At 42.0% G+C, this 19,767-nt stretch overlaps 1 protein-coding gene across 1 annotated transcript in view; it reads right to left on the reverse strand.

Moving 5' to 3' along the window:
- LOC135224859 (uncharacterized) overlaps positions 1 to 19,767 on the reverse strand; it is a 201,307-nt gene that overhangs the window by 19,303 nt on the left and 162,237 nt on the right.

The following is a 19,767-nucleotide window of genomic DNA, read 5'->3' on the forward strand; positions in this document are numbered from 1 at the left end:
GAATCCTGTTAAGAGACTGGGCTTACGGCAGGTAGAACGACGATGTTCAATTCGGCAGCGTAGTCCCGACTAGAAACTAACAAAATCTATCATCTGAAAAAACCCTTTCAGATGGGCTAAAAAAGCTTGCAAAATTATCCTGGGAAGAGAAGAAAACTCTCCAACCAGCTTCCTCTCCCGTATCACAACTAATGCCTGCTTAAAGCTTAAAATTTATTGGCAGTATGGCAAAGGAAGTCCTGTCTTGCGGTTTCCTGAAGAGCGTCCTTTTGATGAGTGCCTTTGCAAGAATCCTACTGAACGTTGCGAGAGTCCTGGACGTGCAGTACATCAAGCCTTTACTAACCCGTAACTGCCTTATCGCAAAGTCTTGACTGCGGTAGAGAAAACGAGATCTTCCTTGAGCTTTCCTTAACTCCATCCACCTTTGCGAAAAGCAATATAATATTCACAGAGACCTCTTGAATTCACGAAACCCGAGTCTTGCTGGGTTTCGAAGACGAAGTTGTCTGTTCACTTTAAGCTTCCTCCGAAGCACTGCTTACTTCACATTCTTTGCATGTGAGGTATAAGGTATCACCGAAGGTAGAGGTAAAAATTCTTGAGGCCCAAATCGTAAACAAGAGCTTGAAGAGTTCAACAGAAACGATTCAGCCAGGCGACACAACCTGGCGGTGCGCGCCGGCGTCCACTGGCGAGCAGCGAGCACGCTCGGCGTCCACTGGCGCGCGCGCTCGGTATCCAACTGGCGTGCGCTCGGCGTCCACTGGCGGTGCGCGCTTGGCGTTGCCCCACCGCGCGCGCCTGGCGTCCATCCGAACGTCCCGTCCAAGCCGAGCGTCAAAAGAAGCGTGCAGAAAAGCGTCACGCTCCTGACAGGCGTCAAAACAAGTGAGAGAAACTGCCTTCAGGGAAAAGCGAGATACATCTCGGAGAGAAATCCGACTGCACGAAACAGTCTCAGGAGAAGGGTTGATCGTGTGAGAATACGAGGGGCGAGGGAACGCCTTCTTATTCTCACAGTAACAAAGCTTGGACGTCCGCTCTCAAAAGCGTCCTGCTACTAAGACTTCTTTTTTATATTTCTCGGTGGAAAGACGTACACGTGATCAGGCGACGTTCGCCTTCTTACTTCTCACTGAAACGCATAACGAGAGAGAGACGTGAAGCGTCCTCTTCTATAAAAAGCTCCCTATTTAGAGGGCGCGAGTCCTTCCGAAAGCTCCAACCCCTGCGCGGGAGGACGCTTCGGAGGAACGCTTCGGAGGACGAGAAGCAATCCTTCAGGATTCGTGCACGTGCACGCACTTAGGCAGTCTGGGGATTTTCATCAGAAACTGCCGAAGGCACGCCAGATCGGTGGGGGTTCCTCGTAACCCTCCTTCGGCTTTCGACAATGCCCTCTCCCCTCCAACCTGGGTCCTGGGAGTCAAGCAGAGGTCCCGGCCTAGAGGCGAAATAAGGCCGATCTGACGCACCCTCCACTACACAAGGGGCACTGTCACTGCACTTAGCCACTTCACTATTGCTCTCTAAAGCAAGCACTTTCGATTCTAAGATACGAATCGAAAGAGTATTAGAGAAAGGGCAATAACTCTACAGACACTGTAGGGCCCGAAGGCAACATTACAGGGTATGAGAAACAATAACAGAAGTAGCACTCTTCACAACAATGAAGGAGAGCGATCACCTCTCGCAGACATATTCATAAACATGTAGGCCATACTACAGGGTTAGGCAAAAAAAGTCTACAGAATGGTTAGCAGGTTCACTACCCTGACTTTTGTTTACTGATTAATTGCGTACATACGAATCATACGTTTTCCTTACGGAATTAGACATGTTTACTGATTAATTGCGTACGTACGAATCATACGTCTTCCTTACGGAATTACACAAAGTCTCACACTCCTTACATGACAAATCTCAACAAAGAAGCAAGACTCATACCCCTCGTGCATACCAAGTGCGGATCTACCGAAGCTTTCGGTAGCCACACCCTATCTTTGCAGACAACACCCTCTGAAACTAGCCTAACTAGATTCAGATATCTTATGCAAAAATGAATCAAATTCAAATCAATTTAAGATAGCGTATGCCTAGCCACAAATCCAAGTAAATAAATTAAAAGACAATTAGGATACTTAGCGGCAATGAAGTTTCCAAAATCTAAGACGGAGGTACTGGAAACAGGTGTTTCCAGCACCGGCGACAGAAAAATTATGAATAGAAAATGGGAATGGTTCCTGATACCCGTCTCCCAGCGGCGGGAATGGGTACTAACCACCTGGCCGACCACTGCGTGTGTCGGAAGTTTTTAAAATTCTGTCGGACTTCAGAAAATACAGCTATATATATATCTGACAGGTAAGTTTCAAGAACAAAATAAGAGTTTTAGCTTACAATTGCATTTTTCGACCATTTCGGTAGAGTCAAAGTTGACCGAAAGTTGAAATTTTTGCACTTAACGTTATTTATATGAAAATATTTCAAAACTGATAAAAGCTACAACCATGGGTTGTTTTTAGTTGTATTGTGCATGAAATTACACACATTTCCATATATAAAACTTTATGTAACGGCAAATTTAAAAGGGTGCAAACATTAGGACAATCGCATGAAAAAATTTATCGGAAGAGTTACCGCGCGAACGTAAGGAAAAAGTTTTTTCATAAATTCACCATAAATCGAAATATTGTGCTAGAGACGTCCAATTTGTTGCAAAATGAAGGCAAATGATTGAATATTACTATAATATAAGAGTTTTAGCTTACAATTGCGTTTCTCGACCATTTCGGTAGAGTCAAAGTTGACCGAAGGTTGAAATTTTTGCACTTATCGTTATTTATATGAAAATATTTCAAAACTGATAAAAGCTACAATCATGAGTATTTTTTTGTTGTATTTAGCATGAAATTGCGCACATTTTCATATATAATACTTAATGTGAAGGATAATTTAAAATAGAGCAAAAATTATGTCAAAGTGACAAAATAATTTCCGAGATGTGTCACTGATACTTTTTAGTGCGATAAGAAAGAAATTCGCGCTTGCGCGCCTGCGTAGCGATTGTAAACAAAACAACGCCTTGATCCGTGAACTCCCAGCATTCCCCAAGGCGCGTGATTCAAAAGTTTTCGGCTGGAAGGCCTATAAGTATTTTTCCGAGAATTTAAAAAAAAACTTTTTTGAGCCGACGTATGATACGTCCATTCGGCATACGGGAGACATTTTGACTCGACGTTTAATACGTCCATTAGGCGTAAGAGGGTTAACAAATTTTATGGAGAGTTATTACATAGTTATTAGGGTAAAATATATGCCTCTGACACTGTTCTATGCCGAAAATATCGAGTTACATAAGTGCAAATTTAGCTATGGATGTGCCTATTTATAAATGTTCATGCTTTTATGTTTAAAATGTGAAAATGTATTAAGTATAGAGTATTTTTATTTCTCCACAGAAATATGATACTAAGGCAACTTTTGAAACTGCCCTTCTAGTTATCAAATACAATGTTTTTTCCTGTTCTTTCTTGTGAGCCGCCGCCTGCCACTCTTCCGAAAATATAGTTAAAAAAAAAAAGTGCAAATTAGCAATTGATGTGTCGATTTTATAAATCTTCATGCTTTTATGCTTAAAATGTGTATAAAAATGTATTACGTATAGGGTATTTTTTATTTCTGTGCAGAAATATGATAAAGAGGCAGCTTTTGAAACTGCTCTTCATGTTATCAAATATGATGTTTTCTCATGTTCGTTCTTGTAAGCCGCCGTCTGCCGTGTTCCGAAAATATAGTTAAAAAGAGTGCAAATTTAGCGATCAATGTGTCGATTTTTTAAATGTTTATGCTTTTATGTTTAAAATGTGTATGAAAATATATTACGTATAGGGTATTTTTATTTTTGTACATAAATAAGATACAAATTAAGGCAGCCCTTGTAACTAAGCTCCACGTTATCAGGGGATGTTTTTCATGTTCGTTCTTGTCCGCCTCCACCACTGTTCCGAAAAATGCATGGTGTTATTTTATTAATTATGCATCTTTTCCATAAATCCTTTAAAAAGTTATACATTACTTCACTGTATCCAATAATATTGTATGTATTCTCATATTATTGTATTTCTGGGCTCAGTTCGTGTCGCTGCGTGAAATAATCCTTTAGTTCATTATTTCTAAGGTAAATGAGCTAACAAATACCAGAGATAAACAAAACAAAAAGATGTCAGTATAACTGACTCGCTCACCCAAATAAAAGAAGGGTGTTGGTATGGTAACTGGGGCGAGTGAGACCACTACCACGAACTTCTTACCATTTAGAATTCTCCCACACCAAAATCCCCAAGTGAGAGAGCCGACCCACAGGTCGAGGCGGCAACTACTACCACTACACCCCACGCCACGTCGACTGCCGCGCCTCTGGTGGACATCCTTTCAGTTAGCGGACTAGCAGCCACACGTGTGTTTTGCTTTTGCTCTGTGTTTTTGTGGATTATCCCTATTATTCTTCGAGATGGAACGAGCAGCTATTGCAGCAGCAAAGTTAATTGCCCTGAAAAGGTTTGGATTTAGTTTGTTCCAACCGGAAACTTATTTTTACCGTTTTTTAGGTGCGAATACAGGTTCCCGGTCTGGCGCATGGCGTTCCCTCGCCTTGTGTTCGGTTAGGTTCGAGGTCTCCCATACCTTGGAACCTTTCCTTTCACTTGATTCACGTGTTACTCTAGTCCTTTTTACTTAAATACATTGTTGATTATACTATTTACATCGTTTAGGGGATTTAGCCTACCCCTGGTGTTAGTTCATGCATGCATGCCTCTACCTAAGCGTAGGCATCTGAGTGTTTTCCTTTGTCCAGACCCTGGCCATTGCTCTCCTTATCGGCTTAGGCTAGCTCTGAGTGGTAGACTTTTCTTCGGATTCAGTCGTTCACTCCTGGACTTCCTTTCTCTTTCACTCATTGTTTTTTCCCCTATTTTCATTATTATTACCGTTATTATTATTTTATCGATGTAATAGTCTTTGCTTGATTATGGTTAGCTTTGGGCGTCCAGCATCATTAGCCTGGGTCTCTAGTGGTCATGTTTACTTGGTCCACCGTATATTCTGTTCTTAGCAGTTTTGTTGCATCATCTCTTTAACAGTTTTGTTGCATCCTTATACAGTTTTGCTGCACCATTCTGGTCAGTTTGGTTGCATGAGACCCTTGCGTTTATACCAACGACGTCGGTTGTGTTGCTTTATCGTACCTTGGTCCACTCTCGATCGCGGTACCGCTGGACACCCGTCCCCAGTCGCCTTCCCCCCCCCTTCTTCTCTCGCCATAGAGTAGAAGGGTGGGGGGATCTGTCCTTGCTCGCTCCACCCGGGCCCGGCTCCCTCTCTCCCCACGCGGAGGGAGTAGGGGAGCCTGGACAGACCATTAGGCTGGGGGTGACCTCGTTCTCCCTTGCGCTCGGGGGTGCTCCGGTGTGGCTGCAGTTGGGGGGTTGGCCTCCCCCCTCTCCGGTTGTGCCGGCGCTCCCGAGTACACGGGATCTGATTTCTTCCCTCCTCGTTTTACCTCCCCACGACGGACGGATCTCTGGCTCTTCTACCCCGGCGTCCCATCGGTTAGTGGGGAGGGTGGTAGGCTCCGCCAATCACCGGAGCAGATATGATTTCAGTAGATCCTTTAGCTATCCGTTGTTCCATCGTCTCCGACGTTTACCCCTAGGGGCATTCTTCCGGTAGCGTAGGACTGCTTCGCGCTTCGGAGTCGATCTCCGGTGTATCATTCTCGCTATGCTTAAGTTTAGTTTAAGTGATTTAGCTTAAGCTTGGGTTCCCTCCCCTGTCCTCCGTTGGAAATTTCCTTATAGTTATGTTTTATTATACATATATATATGTTTACCTCTGGTTTATGGAATTTCCTCCTCCGGTGTACACCGGAGTAATTGTGTCTCACCTGTTTAACCCAAAGGATCTCAGGGGAGGGGTTATGCCCGTTTTTTCATCGAACTCCGGCATGTAGCGGAGTACTAGAGTAGCCTTGTGAGTGCAAACTTGATACTCATGTATCTTTCCACTTACAGGCTACCAACTGCCAGCATCCCGGCTGTAACGCCGTGCTACAAGACCCCTGCAGGCATGAGGTCTGCAGGACCCATGCTCCCTGTTCCACCAGTCACGGGAATCTTCAGGTCTGGTTTCATGAAGCTTGCTCTATCTGTTATGAGCTTGGGAACCAGTTTTTGGAGGGAGTAAGTACTTTTGGTCATCAGCACGTTCATGCAATATGAGTTCTAATATAGTTAAGCTTAAGCTCATCTTAGTCTAGTGGTTAAGGATCACCTTTAGACTTAAGTGTTAATAATGGCCCTCTCTTTCAGGCTGCCGCAGTCAAGGAAGTGGCTTTGGCGACCCTGAAAGCCTGGGTCGGCGGGTTCGGTAAAAACGCCGCCAAAGGACAGCCCTACATCCTAGAGAAGAGGATGGCTGTTCTGTTGTTCCCCGGAGGCAAGTCGACGGGGTACGTCGACCCTGCTGCGGCGGCTCCGACGATCGCCGCGATCCAGGAGCAGGTGGAGCAAGCCCTTAAGGAAGTACCAGGCCAGGACATCGTGGCGGAGGTCGCCACTCTTGACATAAACATAGAGCCTATGACGGTAGGAGTAGATGATTTGTTGGTTGAGGTAGGTACGTTGGACACTCAAGGGCTTCCCTTGAGTGCATCTGGATCTTTATCTCCTGTCCCTTCTTCTTCTTCCTTTCAGGGCTTTACGGGCGCTGAGCTCCCGTATAGTGCACCTGCTGCTTCTGTGGTCCCCAAGGTGAAGGGTCACAGGGAGCAGAAGACTCTTAAGAAGACGTCGTCTAAAAAGACTTCTTCGTCTTCTTACCCCGGAGCAGAGAAAGTGAAAGCCTCCTCTTCATCAGCTTCACTTCCAAAAGGGTCAAGGAGCAAGTCCTCCAGGGAGAGGTCCCGCACTCCGGCGGAGTCAGTGATTTCCCCTTCTACTGCCGGAGCCCTCCCGGCGACCTCGTCAGGCTCTGTGCCTCCGAGTAGTTTTGATCCTGCTGTGTTTTCCACCGGAATGATGCAGCAGGTGGGAGACTTGGTAGGTTCCTTGAGGTCAAGCATGGAACAAATGTTTACCCAGCTTTCGGACAGAATGTCCACCCAAGAGAACCTCCTTTCTGGCTTTAACCAAGCTCCTCAAGCTACTTCTCCAACAGTTGGTGCCGGTCTTGTTCAACTCCCGGCATATGACACTCTCCCGGCATTCTCCATGAGTAACCCTTGGAGAGTAGCGGCTTTCGCCCCTTTCAAGGATGGCCTTATCTCCATCCCGGAGTGCGGAACTCGAAGGATTGAGGACTTCGAGTTCCACCCCGCAAACCTACAGCCTCCTTTCATGGGGTATGCCAGGCTGACGGAGACAGTCCTCTATAGCAGGGATCATGCGCAGAGGGAATGGCTTCACTGCTTAGAAGACTGGGATTGCATTAATACCAGGCTTCAAGCTTTCAAGAGCCCTTTCACAATCTTCACGACGGAAGAGGAAGCACCACTTCCCTTCCTGACGAAGATTGCTGATGTCACCATCCAGGCAGGCTTGAAAGGTGATCCATTACCTCAACTAAGAGAAGCAGACCCCACATCTCCTCTTCTCCCTTCGTTTGGCGATATGTGGGAGGACTTGCCAGCCACCTTTACGTTGGGTAAGTTTAAACCGCACTGTGCCATGGACCAGTTCGGCGAGAAACTTCCCAGGCTTCCGGACAACCTCATCCAAGCGGAGTTCGAGGCAAGGTCCAGGTTGGCAAGGACCCTAAACACAATGGTCATGACGGAAGTAGCGGCCCTCTCCTATGCGTCCGAACCGCTCTTCAAACTGTTGGCAAAGTCGCAGACTCATACAGTCCAATCGGACTTGTATGAGTTTGTGGTGGCGAGAGTCAACTGCCGGAAACATGTCCTCCAGGAAGCAACTATTAGGCACGAGCCAAAGAAGTTGCTTTCCTCCAACATTTGGGGGGCGGACCTCTTCCCGGAGTCGGCAGTTAAAGAGGTCCAGAACGAAGTGACGAGACTCAACCAGAGTCTCAGAGATCGTTGGGGCCTCTCTGCTAAAAGGAAGCAGGACAGTTCTTCTTCAGGCAAGAAACTGAAGAAGACGAAGAGGTTTCAACCATATCAAAAGAAACCTCAGCACTTCGTTCAGACAGTCTCGGCAGTCCCGGTCACCCAACCAGGACAACCCGCCGCAACGAAAGGCCAGACTCAGCCTATCCTCTTGATCTCACCTCAGGCACAACCTTCCACCTCTTACGCTGTTTCCCCGGCGTTCAACTCGGTGTATGAAGGCCAGGCCTTTCAACACTTTAACCGGTTTGCCAGGGGAAGCAGGGCCAGAGGCGCTTTTCGCCGAAGAGGAGCAGGCAGAGTCATCAATAGGGGCAAACACTTCCGTGGCGGACGTGGAGCTCACCCCGCACAGCAACAGTGAGATCTCCAAGGTAGGAGGGAGGCTGTTCCTCTTCCGGCACCGGTGGGGGTTCAGCAAATGGGCACAAAGTATCGTGTCAAAGGGTCTGGGTTGGAGCTGGATCGAAGGCCCCCCTCCACCCAGACCATTCCTTCAACTTCCATCGAAGCAATTGACAGATTATGCAGAGGAACTCCTTCAGAAAGGAGCAATATCGAGAGTCAAGCATTTAAAGTTTCAAGGTCGCTTGTTCAGCGTGCCAAAGAAAGGCTCATTAAAAAGAAGAGTAATCTTAGACTTGTCCCAGTTAAACTTATCCATTTGCTGCGACAAGTTCAAAATGCTCACCATCTCGCAGGTACGGACCTTACTTCCCCCCCGTGGGGCCGTCACCAACCTCTATCGATCTTACAGACGCATACTATCATATCCCAATTGCGAGACACTTTCGCCCTTACCTAGGCTTCAAACTAGGAGACCAGGCATTCTCATTCAAGGTGATGCCCTTCGGACTGAACGTAGCTCCCAGGGTATTCACCAAAATAGCGGAAGTAGTTGTTCAACAACTAAGGTCGCAAGGGATAATGGTAGTAGCGTACCTCGACGATTGGCTGATCTGGGGGTCAACCGTCGAGGAATGCCGCAAAGCCACAAAGAAAGTGATTCAATTCCTGGAATACCTTGGGTTCCAAAATAAACAGGGAAAAGTCAAGACTCACTCCGGAGTCTCGATTCAATGGCTTCGGCTCGGCATTCAATGGGACTTAGCCTCTCACAATCTGTCAATTCCGGTAGCCAAGAGCAGGAAAAAGGCCCCCCCCCCCCCCCTAGCGAAGTCGGTAAAGCAATTTCTAAAGTACAAATATGCTTCAAGGAGAAACCAGGAAAGGATCCTAGGTTCTCTCCAGTTTGCTTCAGGTGACCAAACCGGTCTTGATGAAAGCACAAAATTGAAACCCTATAAAACCTGGTATTTGGCGCTCAAGGGCAAATGTCAAATCCCGGGACAAGTTGTCAGCAATCCCGCAAATTCTTCGCAACCGTCTGCGTTCCATGGACACAGTCGAAGAATCTGTCCATGTCGGTGCCTCTTCAATACCCTCCTCCGGTGTTAACTATCCACACAGACGCTTCACTAAGCGGCTGGGGAGGGTACTCTCAGTTCAGAAAAGTTCAAGGAACTTGGTCACCGCAGTTCCGCCAGCTTCACATAAATATATTGGAAGCCATGGCAGTATTTCTTACCCTGAAGAGGCTCCTTCCACCAAAGAACTCTCACGTAAAATTGATTCTGGACAGTGCAGTAGTAGTTCACTGCATCAACAGGGGAGGATCCAAATCAAGGCCTCTGAACCATGTCATGATAGCCATCTTTTCCCTAGCGGACAAGTACAAATGGCATCTTTCCTCCACCCACCTAGCGGGAGTAAGGAATGTGATAGCAGACGCTCTATCCCGGTCAGTTCCCTTGGAGTCAGAATGGTCCCTAGACAACAGTTCGTTCCAGTGGATATGCCGGAGTGTTCCAGGCCTCCAAGTAGATATTTTCGCCTCTCAAGCGAACCACAAGCTTCCATGCTATGTGGCTCCCAACCTGGACCCTATGGCAATATGCCACAGACGCTCTGTCCATGACTGGAACCAATGGAAGAAGATTTACATCTTTCCTCCAGTGAATCTTCTTCTGAAAGTTCTGAACAAACTCAGGACTTTCAAGGGACAAGTGGCCCTAGTAGCCCCGGACTGGCCGAAGAGCAACTGGTACCTTCTGCTTCTGGAATTGGGTCTTCGCCCTCAACAGATTCCCAATCCCAGACTCTCTCAGTCAGTACAAATGAGGACTGTGTTCGCTTCCTCAGGAATTCTCAAAACCCTAACTTTATGGACTTCATAAAGTTTGCGGCTAAAAAAGATGCAGATATAGATCCCCAGAATATCCTTTTCCTGGAATCAGATAAAAGGGATTCAACTCTGAGACAGTATGACGCTGCAGTCAAGAAGTTGGCATCTTTCCTGAAGGAATCAAACATCAAAACCATGACTATTAATTCAGCTATATCCTTTTTTAGGTCCTTGTTTGAAAAAGGGTTAGCAGCTGGCACTATTACTACTAACAAGTCAGCTTTGAAGAAAATCTTCCAGCTGGGCTTTAATATAGACTTAACAGATTCTTACTTTACGTCTATTCCCAAGGCTTGTGCTAGACTTAGACCTTCCGTAAGGCCTACTTCAGTGTCATGGTTTCTAAATGACGTCCTCAAACTGGCTTCAGGCACTGACAACTCTACATGTACTTTCATAATGCTTTTGAGAAAGACGCTATTCTTGCTAAGTCTGGCTTCAGGAGCTAGGATTTCAGAACTGTCGGCTCTATCCAGAGATGCGGGGCATATAGAATTCCTCCCTTCAGGAGAAGTTCTACTCTCCCCGGATCGCAGCTTTTTAGCTAAAAATGAGGATCCTCTATTAAGGTGGCAACCTTGGAAAGTCATCCCTCTCCCACAAGATCCTTCTCTTTGTCCAGTGATAACCTTGCGAGCCTTTCTGTCTAGGACATCCTCTTCTTCTTCGGGTCCCCTCTTTAGGAGAGAAAAAGGTGGCACTTTATCGACTAAAGGTATAAGACAACAGATCCTCTATTTTATTAAACAAGCAAACCCTGAATCATTCCCTAAAGCCCACGATGTCAGGGCAGTAGCCACCTCCATTAACTATTTCCAACACATGAACTTTGATGACTTGAAAAAGTATACTGGATGGAAATCACCGACAGTTTTTAAGCGTCACTATTTAAAGTCCTTGGAATCCTTAAAATTTCCAGCAGTGGCAGCGGGGAACATAGTTTCCCCTGACATTGCTCAGTAGTTGTAGTTGAAGATCCAGATCTCCTTTCTACCTGCCTCAATTAACATTTCATCTAACCTGCCATTATGCTCTACACTTCGCCTTTTAGCCTTAGCTGCTTATAATTTTGGATTAGTGGCGTGTCCCTTATTTTTTTGCTAGGGACACCCACAATAATTTATATCTTATGAAACTTCTTGAGTGTGGTTCCCTTATTTTAATGCTAGGGCTCCACACTCCTACCTTGTATATATTCTTTAAAGACTGGTATTGTTATGAATTACTAATTCTTAAATAATAAGTGATTATTTACTTGTGTAATTTCATAACTCTTTGTCAGAGAATAAGTTGAAATATGTTTGGTATTAAGTTTTTTGTACATATTTCTATTAAGTCCTACTTGGTTTTATTATTCTATGTATATACCTTATTCTCTAATTATATTATTGTAGATTACTTTTGGTTTTATTGAGACCCTTTCATTTCTTTCAATCTTGTGCTATTTCTCTGGTACTATTTCACGCAGCGACATGAACTGAGCCCAGAAAAAGGATTTTGACGTAGGAAAAATCTATTTCTGGGCGATTGGTTCGTGTCGCCCAGTGAAATCCCACCCTGCCCTTGCCCTGTCGCCCAAGATTGCCTGCTAACTTCAGGATGGCCACCAGAGGCGCGGCAGTCGACGTGGCGTGGGGTGTAGTGGTAGTAGTTGCCGCCTCGACCTGTGGGTCGGCTCTCTCACTTGGGGATTTTGGTGTGGGAGAATTCTAAATGGTAAGAAGTTAGAGGTAGTGGTCTCACTCGCCCCAGTTACCATACCGACACCCTTCTTTTTGTTTTGTTTTTCTCTGGTATTTGTTAGCTCATTTACCTTAGAAATAATGAACTAAAGGATTATTTCACTGGGCGACACAAACCAATCGCCCAGAAATAGATTTTTCCTACGTCAAAATCCTTTTATAAAATACTACGGCAAATCTAAGCCAGTATTCTGCGGAGCGGCCAATGTTGTGGTTTGAAATCAGCTGATGGCGAATAAGAGTTTGTTTCGCCATAATTAACGCAATTCTGAGCGAATTTTCTTGCTTCTAGTTAGCATAAACGAATATCTAGATACTTGACTTATATGAGACAAGGTTATTTTTCCTTATATAGGCAGACCCCGGGTTACGACGGGTTCGGGTTACGACGTTCCGAGGTTAAGGCACTTTTCAATTATATTCATCAGAAATTATTTCCAGGGTTACGACGCCTACAACGCTCACCTGGCACAAGAAATATGACACCAAAAATGCAAAATAATCAATATTTGAAGTTTATTTTTATGAAAAATTCAATAAGAATGCCGTTTACATAGTTTTCAATGCACCCAAAGCATTAAAAGTAAGGTTTTCTTAGTATTTTTTATGATGTTCCAACTTACGACGATTTTTGGGTTACAACCCATCTCAAGAACAGAAACCCCATCGTAACCCGGGGACTGCCTGTACAACGTGTTTTTAGGTGGAAATATGAATTGAATATGTCTCGTTGTGAATGTGAACTACTTTTTTTTCGTTAACCGATTACGTTGGCGTCGTTTATTGCGTAAAAAAATTAGTACGTGATTCAGTTCGCAATTCTCCTTTATATCATCGTAATACGAACTTGACGTTATTTATCTTATATCGGCGTGAAACCAACAGTAAAATGTGTTCTTTCAAGCACAGTAGTTTTGATTAAAATGATTTTATCTCAAATTTATCTACGGTTGTGTTTGATGGCATATGTTTACTGGAGTTTTATCCTTGCTGCCGATGTACAATAATAGTCATCAGCAGCTTGAACAGTTTTCTCAGCATCAGTTATAACTAGGTTTAAATTTCACAGTATATTTCCCGATTGATCTTTGATCTATAGCGAACAAAGCTATTACATTAAGATATCTCAGTTCCATTCTACATAACGCCATTTATAACAACTAAGGTAATACTGTACTGTAGTACGATGATTGAAATACAAGCCAAAGGGATGTTATCCAATTCGGTTGTACTTAGAAAAAAAAAAAAAAAAAAAAAGTCGTTTCTCGTTCGGTTGTTCATGGCTGTACACGTTCACGCAACGAGTATAATGTTAAAACCATACTTTCATCATTCTCTTTTGCTGTTATTGAACTTATGTAACTAGAAGATGGAATAAAGTTAGGCTATTGTAATTTGGTCTCTCATAAAATCGGACTATCGTAAGACGAATTATCGTAACTTGAACACCACAGCTACAGGAACACTGTATAAACCGTATTATATCTTTACATACTCCAGACACCCAAAGGATTAAAGCTAGGCTTTTTTTCACTTTACAGTATTTATAAGGCTATAATGTACTGTACAGTACCACTGTACAGTAAATTCTATAGTACTATACTGCATAAATATAATTTTACTTATTGCGCCATTGTGGGATTATGGCGCCTTTGACTGGTCTAGAGTTTCAAAAGGTGTGCAGCGGCCGCAGGCTTTAAAATCGCTTAGCGTCGGAAATCACTTAGCGTCGGCTGCCAGGAACGGAACCCCTGCCGCTAACCGAGGGCCGCCTGTACATACATACATGCATACATATATATATATATATATATATAATATATATATATATATATATATATATATATACACTTTGGTACAGTACTTCAGTTTGATATCAAAATTCCTTTTAATCTGAGGAGACCTGGTTTACATTTTTTAATACCTATATAACAGACCAACTAATTTCTGGAAACCAATGATCTGGAACCCATTTTAAGTCAATAAAATTACAGGAGAGTACTTGAAATTCCAAAGACTACCAAGTTAGTTTATTGAGCATTCATGAATAGCAATATTGCTGCCAGTATGATTTTAAATCATAACAAAGCAAGTAGGTAATGATACTCAGATTTTAACAAAATTCTACTATAAGGTGGTATTGTAACAAACATTTAAACCCTGGCTATGGATTAAGAAAACTATACCATGGTGTTTCTGTGAAGAAAGTATGTACTTATATCATCGTTATAGTATAACTGCATCAAACATTTATAGTGCAAAGAAGCATAAGGTGACAGTGATTCCAAGTTGTAAAATTTAATGAACATTATATAAACCATTAAAGAGAATAAGAGAGCTGAGCATGTCTGAGTGATGAGTAATTATATACAGTGGAACCCCAGTTTTGTATGCCCTGGTTTTTGTACGATCCAGTTTTCGTAGACTTTGTTCCAACGAAATTTTGTCTCAAGTTTCATATGTTTCCTCAGACTTCATACACTTGGAAATGCTCCTTCCTGGGCCTCCCGTGTGACCAGGACCTGTAAAGGGTGCCCAAACAAGGCATTCCATCTTTTGTGACCCATTCTGCCTTTGTTTCTCACTGAACAAGCATCACCTTGCACGCAGTCCAACTTGCCGCACAAGTTCATTGTGTTTTGTGATATTTTTGCTAGAAAAACTGACTGCAAACAAGCCATCATGCAGCCAAAGAAAGTTCCAAGTGCCAGCCCTTCAGTAAAAAAAAGACCAGAAATATGAAAGAATTCAAGAAAGAACTTGTAACGAAGTATGAAAGTGGTGCACATGTTGGTGATCTCACTAGGATGTACAGCAAGTCAGTGTCAACAATCAGCTCTATCCTAGCAAAGAAAAATGAAATTAAGGCAGCTGATATTGCAAAAGAGGTCACTCCATTAACAAAACAGAGATAAAACTAGTGGAAGACGTAGAAAAGTTTTTGTTAGTGTGATAAATGAACAACAATTAGTGGGGGATAGTGTTTCTGAAGCAATCACTTGTGAAAAGGCTAGGGTGTTGCATGCAGATCTAAGTAAGAAAATGCCAATTACAAGTGCTGCTGTTAGTGATTTCAAGGCCAGCAGAAGCTGGTTTGAAACATTCAAAAAGCATACGGGGATATATAGTGTCGTACAGCATGCGGGGGCTGCAAGTTCTGACAAACGTGCTGCTGAAGAATTTGTTCAGGAATTCAAGGAATATCTTGAGGCCGAAGGTCTTCAAATGTGATCAAATAGGCCTGTTTAGGAAAAAAAATGCCAAAGAGTACCTACATCACGCAGGAAGAAAGTTCATTGTCCGGGCACAAGCCTATGAATTACAGGCTAACTCTCTTGTTCTGTGGAAATGCCATTGAGGATTTCAAAGTGAAACCCCTACTGATGTAACACTGAAATTTCCTGAGTATTTAAGAAAAACTATGTTATTAACCCTCTTACGCCGACTGGACGTATTTTATGTCAACATTTTTTGTCTCCCGTGTGCCGACTGGACGTATTTTACGTCGACTTACAAAAGTTTTTTTTTTAAATTTGCGGAAAAATACTTATAGGCCTACCAGCCTAAAACTTTTGAATCACACGCCTTGGGGAATGCTGGGAGTTCACGGATCAAGGTGTTGTTTTGTTTACAATCGTTACGCAGGCACGCAAGCGCGAATTTCTTTCTTGCCGCACTAAAAAGTATCTGTGACACATCTCAGAAATTATTTCGTCACTTTGACATAATTTTTGTACCATTGTAAATTAGCCGTTACATGAAGTATTATATATGAAAATGTGCGCATTTTTATGTAGAATACAACAATAAAATACTCATGATTGTAGCTTTTATCAGTTTTGAGATATTTTCATATAAATAACAATAAGTGCCAAAATTTCAACCTTCGGTCAACTTTGACTCTACCGAAATGGTCGAAAAACGCAATTGTAAGCTAAAACGCTTATATTCTAGTAATATTCAATCATTTACCTTAATTTTGCAATTAATTGGAAGTCTCTAGCACAATATTTCGATTTATGGTGAATTTATGAAAAAACTTTTTCCTTACGTCCGCGCGGTAACTCTTCCGAAAAAAATCATACATGCGATTGTGGTAATGTTTGCACCATTTTAAAATTAGCCGTTATATAGTTTTATATATGGAAATGTGTGCAATTTCATGCACAATACAACTAAAAACAACCCATGGTTGTAGCTTTTATCAGTTTTGAGATATTTTCATATAAATAACGATAATTGCCAAAATTTCAACCTTCGGTCAACTTTTGACTCTACCGAAATGGTAAAAAAAACAAAAAAAACGCAATTTTAAGCTAAAACGCTTATATTCTAGTAATATTCAAGCATTTACCTTCATTTTGCAACAAATTGGGAGTCTCTAGCACAATATTTCGATTTATGGTGAATTTATGAAAAAAATAACATTTTCTTTACGTCCACGCGGTAACTCTTCCGAAAAAATCATACGTGCGTTTGTGGTAATGTTTGCACCATTTTAAATTAGCCGTTACATAAAGTTTTATATATGAAAATGTGCGCAATTTCATGTAGAATACAACAATAAATAATTGAAGGTTGTAGCTTTTCTCATTTTTGAAATATTTGCATATAAATCACGATAAATAGAAAAAAAAACCACGTTCAGTCAACTTTGACTCTACCGAAATGGTAAAAAAACGCAATTGTAAGCTAAAACTCTTAGTCTAGTAATATTCAGTCATTTATCTTCATCTTGAAACAAATTCGAAGTCTGTAGCAAAATATTTAGATTTATGGTGAATTTAAAAAAAAATCTTTCCTTCCCTCCGCGCGCGGATTCTCCGCCACAAATCTCCAAAATACGTACGTCCCATTCTCGGAATATTTGCTCCATTTCATATTAGGCATTTCATAGAGTTTTATATATGAAAATGTGCGCAATTTCATGTAGAATAAAACGAAAAATATTTGAAGGTTGTAGCTTTTCTTATTTTTGAAATACTTGCATATAAAATATATATATATATAAAAATTCGACATTCGGTCAACTTTAACTCGTCAGATATGGTCGAAAACTGCAATTGTAAGATAATACTCTTACAGTATAGTAATATTCAATCATTTGTCTTCATTTTGAAAGAAATTGGAAGTCTCTAGGACAATATTTAGATTTATGGTGAATTTTTGAAAAAAATATTTGTTTACGTCCACGCGTTACGAATTCATGCATTATTTTGTGATAATATTTTCTCTGTGTTGCTTTTATCGTTTTACAATGTGTTATATACCAAAATGATCGCAATTTAGTGCACATTACAAGGAAAAAAAAGTAACTTGTTACCTTTAACCGTTTTGCGCACAGTGCGATTTGAATATAATTATATATGAAATTTAGTTTTTGCGCTATCATATATCGCATTATTTATATGTGATAATGATAATTTTTTTCATTTCTGATGGTTGCATAGTAAATTTCAGGCAATGACAAAAAAAGGAACGAAAAATGAACTCTTAATCTTGAAAACTAAGCGCGCTGTGATTTTTTGAAAAAAATATTTTTTCCGCTTCCGCGCTCACTCCGAAATGCCTCCGGCATACGGGAGACAATTTTTTATTTACCACTCCGGCGTAAGAGGGTTATGAATAAATTGCATGGGTCACAAGGCAAATTTTCATTGAGTGGGTCAATGAAGTGTTTGGCCCTATGGTAAAAAAAAATACCTCCAGGATAATCAGTTGCCCCTCAAGTGCCTCCTGGTAATGGATAATGGTCCTGCACCTCCTCCTGGCTTGGAAGACCGGTTGTTGGGTGAATTTAAATTTATCACTGTGAAGTTCTTGCCACTTATACCACTCCTCTCATCCAGCCCATGGACCAGCAAATCATCTCAAACTTCAAGAAGCTTTACGCAAAGGCATTGTTTCAAAGGTGCTTTGAAGTGACCTCAGACACTGAACTGACCTTACGAGAGTTCTGAAAGGATCACTTCAATATCTTCAATTGCATAAGTCTTATAGATAAGGCTTGGCAGGTAGTAACTTCCAGGACAATGAACTCTGCTTGGAGAAAATTGTGGCCAGAGTATTACCTCAAGAAGGATTTTGAAGGATTTGAGGCTGACCCTGACAACCCTACGCCTGTTGTGGAATCTACTGTGTCTCTGGGGAAGTCCATGGGTTTGGATGTGAGTGGCGAGGATGTGGAAGAGTTAGTGGATGTCCACATGGAAGAGCTAACCACTATGGAGCTGCAAGACCTTCAGCAGGAACAGCAACAGGTGGAAGATGAGGAATCCAAGGAGGAGAAGGAAAAGATAGGGGGATACGGTGCCTACTTCAGTGATTAAAGAAATGTCTGCAAAGTAGAGTGATGCTAAACATTTTGTTGAAAAGTTTTATCCTAAAAATCTGTCTCTAACATGTTTAAAGACAATGCATTCTACTATCACTTTAGGCAGATTTTAAAAGACACCAAAAACAAATTTCTCTGGACAGTCTTGTTGTGCGACAGGGGTCTAGTGACTCTCAAGCTGGTCCTAGTTCCAGTAAAAAATGAAGTGGGGAAGTAACCCCAGATAGTGCCACTAAAAACCATAGAGAAGTAACCCCAGAAAGGTTCTTGATACCTGAAGTCCTTTTAGAGGGAGATTCCACTTCCAAACAATAACCTCACCACCTCTCTGTCTTCCATACGCTAACAAGTCTCCCATAAAGGTAAGAGTGATGTTATATGTTCATTATTCATTTATATTTCTATTTCTTATTGTTTTCTGTATGTAAAACTGCTTATTTCCTATAAAATGTTTTTTTCTTTATATTTTGGGAGCCTGGACAGCATTAATTGTATTTACATTATTCCTCATGGGAATTACTGTTTCGGTTTTTGTATGTTTCAAACCTTGTGGGAGGTTCCAGAATGGATTATTTACAAAACCTTAGGTTCCACTGAACATAATTTGTACATACACAAAAAATATATAATAATGATGAATCTTGAACTGCTGTACACAAAATTTAGAATTTTTCTCCACTGATGTCAATCATGCCATACATACTTTTTCAAATTAAAAGTGCAGTATGTAGTGTTCTTCTTCATTGTTTCTTGTCACACTTTTTAAGACTGGTTAGCAAAACATAAATGCACTTTGCAAAAAATTATTTCTTAAGCCTGCATTGCATAAGTGATTGCAGTCTACAACCTCATACATGTGGACTGTACATACGAGGGTTGTCCGTAAAAGAAGGTTCCCAAAGATTTTTCACAATGAAAAACGATTATTGCCATTGAATAATACATTATTGGAAAGCTTAGACTTTTTCCTATTTTTTGACATAATCGCCGTTGAGATCAATGCATTTCTGCATGCAGTGTACCATCTTCTTTATGCCTGAATTATAGAACTCTCCCGCTGCTCCGCAAAGGTAGCTTAAAACCTCTTCTTTCAGCTCCTCTCCAGTTCTGAAATGCGTTATGGACGTCTGTCTTTGAATTCTCTACACCATTTGCGCACATGTTGTACGCTCATACACTTTTTTCTGTAGACTTCACACAGTTGGGAATGAATGTCCACCAGTGCAGTGTTTTTTGCACACAAAAAACGAATCACTGAGCGCAATTCGAACCTGGCGGGAGAAGCGAGTGGAAACTATCTCTATCAGCTGCCAAG

This window comes from Macrobrachium nipponense, chromosome 12 (assembly GCF_015104395.2).
Source record: "Macrobrachium nipponense isolate FS-2020 chromosome 12, ASM1510439v2, whole genome shotgun sequence".
Taxonomy (NCBI): domain Eukaryota; kingdom Metazoa; phylum Arthropoda; class Malacostraca; order Decapoda; family Palaemonidae; genus Macrobrachium; species Macrobrachium nipponense.